Source organism: Nanorana parkeri, unplaced genomic scaffold, assembly GCF_000935625.1.
Source record: "Nanorana parkeri isolate BGI_ZX_2015 unplaced genomic scaffold, ASM93562v1 scaffold256, whole genome shotgun sequence".
In the NCBI taxonomy this organism is placed as follows: domain Eukaryota; kingdom Metazoa; phylum Chordata; class Amphibia; order Anura; family Dicroglossidae; genus Nanorana; species Nanorana parkeri.
In genome coordinates this window covers 1,174,377-1,180,216 of record NW_017306524.1, presented here as the reverse complement: position 1 = coordinate 1,180,216, position 5,840 = coordinate 1,174,377, and the positions used below count along the sequence as shown (strand labels likewise).

The 5,840-nt window shown below is 49.1% G+C and overlaps 1 protein-coding gene across 1 annotated transcript in view; it reads right to left on the bottom strand.

The window, feature by feature from the left end:
* Positions 1–2,860, bottom strand: part of DENND4C (DENN domain containing 4C) — a 102,896-nt gene extending 100,036 nt beyond the window's left edge. The window contains exon 1 of the mRNA XM_018556865.1: positions 2,716–2,860. The gene's annotated coding sequence lies outside the window, so the exon portion shown is untranslated. The remainder of the gene's footprint in view (positions 1–2,715) is intronic.
* Positions 2,861–5,840: the final 2,980 nt, after the last annotated feature.

Below are 5,840 nucleotides of genomic sequence, written 5' to 3'. Positions count from 1 at the left end.
CCCGCCGGCCTGCCCCCCCCCCCCCTCCCGTTGTCACGCTGATCCCGGGCTCCGCTGAGCCCGGGACCAGCATAGTGCATAGTGCCTCTGTCACAGGGGGAATGTATATTACATCACTTCCGCATTCTTGTGTCACTCTCCAGCTTCAGATGCTGGAGAGAAGCTGATGAAGCAGATCTCTGCTTCATCAACTTCTTCGGGGGTCCTAGGTGACATTAGGGGTCTTGGAGACCTGTCACATCTTTTGCTTTCACATAGGGGGGTTTCTTACCCCTATGTAAGAAACCCCCCTGCTTTAGGGCATCAGCATACCAAGACATTTGGGACAATTTCATGCTCCAAAATCTGTGGGAAGAGTTTGGGGATGGCCCCTTCCTGTTCCAAAATGACTGCGCACCTGTGCACAAAGCAAGGTCCATAAAGTCAGGGATGAGAGAGTTTGGGGTGGAAGAACTTGACTGGCCTGCACAGAGTCCTGACCTCAACCCGATAGAATACCTTTGGGATGAATTGGAGCAGAGACTGCGGCGCCCGGCCCTCTTGCCCAACATCAGTACCTGACCTCACAAATGTACTTCTGGAAGAATGATCAAACATTACCATAGACACACTCCTAAAGTTGAAGCGGTTATAGCTTGAAAGGGTCGGCCAACTCAATATTGTACCCTATGGACTATATAATAAAAAAAAGTACCATAAATGTAAAAAAAAAAATTCCCTACGTTATGTTATAAAACATTTATTCTTACCCATATTTTTAGTAAAACATAAAAGTCGGGGTCACGTCGGGTAAATATGGAGACATCCGGGGTCTCCAAGACACCTAATGTCACCTAGGAACCCCCAGAGAAGCTGATGAAGCAGAGATCTGGGGTCTCCAAGACCCCTAATGTCACCTAGGAACCCCCAGAGAAGCTGATGAAGCAGAGATCTGCTTCATCAGCTTCTGTAGCTGTAGAGTGACACTAAATGCAGGAAGTGATGTAATATACATCACTTCCTGCATTCGGGGACTGAGAGGAGATCAAAGGGAGTTCGTATACTGAACTCCCTTTGATCTCCTGTCACAGAGCCGTGCCGGTCCCGGCCGCATCAGGCACAGCGGATCTCGGGACCGGCAGTGACAGCTTTGAATGTAAAGCTCCCGGTAGGCCTTGTAATTACAACGGCCGGCCGGGAAGCTGCTCGTCAGGCTCCACTGTCCTCTCGTCACAGACGAGTGGATTTTTCAAGCCCTGATTATAGTTATTAAAAAGCATTCCCTGAGCTCCAGTCCAGTGCCTAGGCAGAGATGATGAGATGGCAATTTACGTAATAATATAATTTCTGAAGTAGATGCTGACCCTGGATCATGAACAAGGATGGTGCAGTCCTTCTGGAGGGACAAGCAGATGAAGGCATTGTTGGAGGGAGTAAATACCTGAAAGTGTTAAGCTGGCCATACACTGTTGAAAATTCATGTTAAATCGCAGAATTTCTTATAATGGGTGGCCTGCTGGCACCAAAAGACTCCACAAACTTCAACTGGAAGATCAGACGAACCGGGTGGAGAACTGTCAGCCCCACAGTGACTGTAGCCAATCAGCTTGAGTCACTCTTGGGGTATTCTGACAGCTGAAAGTGTCGGCTGTCACAGTACTACAGCCCTACACAAACTTTTTATTTTCTTGTGGGCCCTGCGACATCATACTGGGCTTTTCTCTTTCTTCCAGCAACGGTGGTTGTTGGGCATTCCTTCAGACAGATGGTTAGCCCACATGTAAACATTGGGCTGGACTGTAGAAGATGCCCAACCCTGAGCAAAGAAGGAAGTCAGTGACAGCACTGGACCATGGAGAAAGTTGGGGACTGAGCTGGACTGAGGAGGAAGTGGAAGGCCGTGCTGGTGCATTTTGGAAGTAAAAGGCAGTGCTGGAGTGAAGGAGAAGGTCGAGGAATGTCGGGGAAGGTGCCGGAACGAGAAGGAAATCGGGGAAGGCGCTGGAGCGTTGAGGAAGTCGAGGAATGCACTGAAGCGTGAAGAAAGTCGGGGAAGGTGCTGGAGCGTGGAGGAAGGCGCTGGAGCGAGAAGGAAGTCGGGGAAGGCACTGGAGCGAGAAGGAAGTCGGGGAAGGCACTGGAGCGAGAATGAAGTCCGGGAAGGCACTGGAGCGAGAAGGAAGTCGGGGAAGGCACTGGCGCGTGGAGAAGTAAACATTGGTGTTAATTTAAAAAAAACATTCCTGGAGATCCACTTGAACTTGATGCTAGGTGCACTTTAATGGCCGATGTGCTGTGAGTACATGTGATTGTGCTGTGTAGACTGGTGTCATCTACTGGGTGGAAGCAGACACCAGTCACTGGCAGGAACACAGCAATGTCAGGTAACCTGAGCCGTACTGGGAGTGCTGTGTACACAAACACTCATCGTTACACATCCTATTATTTTCTCTACAAACAGCACCGGACTATAGGGACCGAGACTCCATGACCGTCTCCCCAGTGCCAGCAAGCACCTGCGATCCCATTACACCGTCACACAGGCAGTGTACAGGTGTCACTTGTTGCACTCTCTGAAACTCTGCACAGCTCCTGAAAAGAAGTGCAAGATGAGTATTCGCTGCTGCAAAGAACCAGAAGGGCCCCCGGACAGAAGTGTGACCCCACTAATATGCACTAGATGACAACCGAACACTTCTTCTTCACGCCCTGCGCACACCTTTTAGAAAGTCTTACCTTGTGGGCGGAGGGGAGGTCGCTAGCACGAAGTGTCCTGAGAGCAAGAAGAGGATACCCGGGAAGACTTCACAACGTTGCTAGAACATGATTAAACTTCTGTGATCCGACACTGCAGCCGTGATCCGGACGGGCGGCGCCATGATCTTCTCTAGTGACTGGAGAATACTTCCGGGCTTAGCCCCGGTGAGCGCCTCTCTGTTGCCGCCTGCTGGCAGGACATGGTATGTACACCCGGGGTCCAGTGCACGGGAGACCCTGGAGTGACGTAACTCACTTCTCCTGTTCTAGTTTGCGTAACATTAACTAGTGGTCACACTCTGGAGAAAGTCTGCACTGACCTAGACCATTTATGTTCTTCCTTTGAATAGCTGTTTATTGAATTTGCAAGGGTTCATTCATGCTCTTCATTGTGCAGTCATTTACATTTTGTACTTTTTAACATAGGACACTTGCCATGAGAAAAATATATTGATGGTTTCCATTACTGAGCTGACTCTGAAAATGATGGGCAGTTTTTGGGGTCTAAGCCGCTGTTCGCACTTGAGTATGAGCGTCTTCAGGTGATTTTGAAGCATTTTTTATTTTTCAGGCACTTCCAAGCTTGCATTTTAGCCAATAGCAAAATAACTTCTGGGGAGGGCGGGGGCGTGGTGGTGCATTGAACTCAATGGAACCGTAGCCACGCCCCCCTGGCCGCAGTGCGATCGCCCGCACCAGAACGCGTGGCACATCAATACCTGGGTTCCGTTCCAGTGCAGTCATAAAAAATGCTGCATGAACTATGTTTTTCTGATCGCACCGGACTGGAACACAGGCATTGACTTCAATGCACCGCCGCGCCCTGTCCCTCCCCAAACGCAGTGAGCTGGCCGGGATGCGATCCAGTGCGCTCTGGCACCGAATCGGGCCGGAACGCACTGGGGCTGGTGTGAACTAGCCCTGAGCGCAACCCTATTGAGAACTTGTCGGCTTTTCTTAAACGGGAGATTCACGGTGAGTAGGGACAGGGCGTGGCGGTGCATTGAATTCAATGGCACCGCTTCCACGCCCCCACCCACAGTGCGATCGGACGCGTGGCAAAACTTTGCTAGCGTTCCGTTCCACTGCAAACGCAAAAAATAGAGCAAGCCCTATTTTTTGCATTTGCAGTGGAACGGAACGCTGGAAAAGTTTTGCCACGCGTCAGATCGCACTGCGGGTGGAAGCGGTGCCATTGAATTCAATGCACCGCCACGCCCCCTCCCGCCCCAGAACGTGGGGGGGAAGTTTCTTAGCGATCGCGGTGCGTTCCAGCAGCTATCGCTCTGCAACGCACACGCTTTCGGTGTGAACAAGCCCTCTAGCAAAACAGTACACCTCTCTGAACAGTGTCTGGGAGGCTATGGTTGCTGCTTCACAAAAAACAGATGAAGAAACTGACAGACTCCATGGATGGAAGGCTGATTACTGTTATGGAAAAGAAGGGGGGGGGCTATACTGGTCACTGATTTTATTTGTGAAAATGTCAGAAATGTTTATTTGAGTTGTTTGTTTATTGTTCTCACTTAAAGGCCCCATTCACACTCGAATCGGCCTGCACGTACAGCTCCGTGCTGCGTGCGGGGCCGTACCAAGAGTAGTACCGTCCTTCTCTATGGGGCTACGTGGCCGTACGCCCCCCTACGCTCACCTCATTTGCAGGTCCGTAGGGGTGCGGGTGATCGTATTCATACGCCGCTGGAATGGATCCTGTATGCGTCCCACCCAGAAAACCCGCACCCCTACAGAGAGCTGTACGTGCAGGCCGATTCGTGTGTGAATGGGGCCTAACAGATGAAAATAAACAAGTGAGGTGGGAACATTTTATGTTTTCCATTTAGTTGCATAATAATCCTGCACACGAATAGTTGCCCAATAATTGTGCGCACATAGATATTCTGCTAAGGAAGTCAAGACCTCACTTTTACTTTTTTAAATACTCAGGATTGAGGTTTATTAACATTTTGGATTGACCGAGAGCACTGGAGGTGTTCAATAATGAAAGGAATCCTCAAAAATACAACTTGCCTAATAATTGAGCACACTTTGTAAAGGGCGGACCCTAGTCCCCTAAAATTATATATGTTCAGGCACCGTATACTTACAGTATCTGTGCGCTACCATTCTCAGATATGTAACATTGAAACCTGAAAATGCATAGTACCTCACTGTTTCTGAAGGGAATCACCTGCCTAAATAAATTAGTTATGAATTAGTTGATGTCATTATGGTGATAATCATGCTTTGTGTCTTCTAAGAAGTGTGGAAGAGTTAAAATTCCTGTAAGGTGTGATTTTTCTCTGTGACCCCATTGGTAAGATTTTTTTCCTCACAGGAAGACACAGACATCAATAAAAACATTGTCATAAATTGTAACCCTTCCTCGCTCTACACAAAGTTGTTTTTTCCCTGTGTCTCCCTTAGAGAGAATTCACAGACCTACAAACTTCGTGTGGCCATCAGATTGGCACAACAACAGTGCGTAGAGAGCTTCATGGAATGGGTTTCCATTGCCGAGCAGCTGCATCCAAGCCTTACATCACCAAGTGCAATGCAAAGCGTCAGATGCAGTGGTGTAAAGCACGTCGCCACTGGACTCTAGAGAAGTGGAGACGTTTCTCTGGAGTGACCAATCACACTTCTCTGTCTGTCAATCCGGTGGAAGTGTCTGGGTTTGGCGGTTGCCAGGAGAACGGTACTTGCCTGACTGCATTGTGCCAAGTGTAAAGTTTGGTGGAGGGGGGATTATGGTGTGGGGTTATTTTTCAGGGGTTGGGCTTGGCCCCTTACTTCCAGTGAAGAGAACTCTTAAGGCATCAGCATACCAAGACATTTTGGACAATTTCATGCTTCCAACTTTGTGTGAACAGTTTGGGGATGGCCCCTTCCTATTCCAACATGACTGCGCACCAGTGCACAAAGCAAGGTCCATAAAGACATGGATGAACGAGTTTAGGGTCCTGACATGGATGAGCGAGTTTAGTAGAGTCCTGACCCCAACCCGATAGAACACCTTTAGGATGAATTAGAGCAGAGACTGCGGCCAGGCCTTCTCGTCCAACATCAGTACCTGACCTCACAAATGCGATTCTGGAAGAATAGGC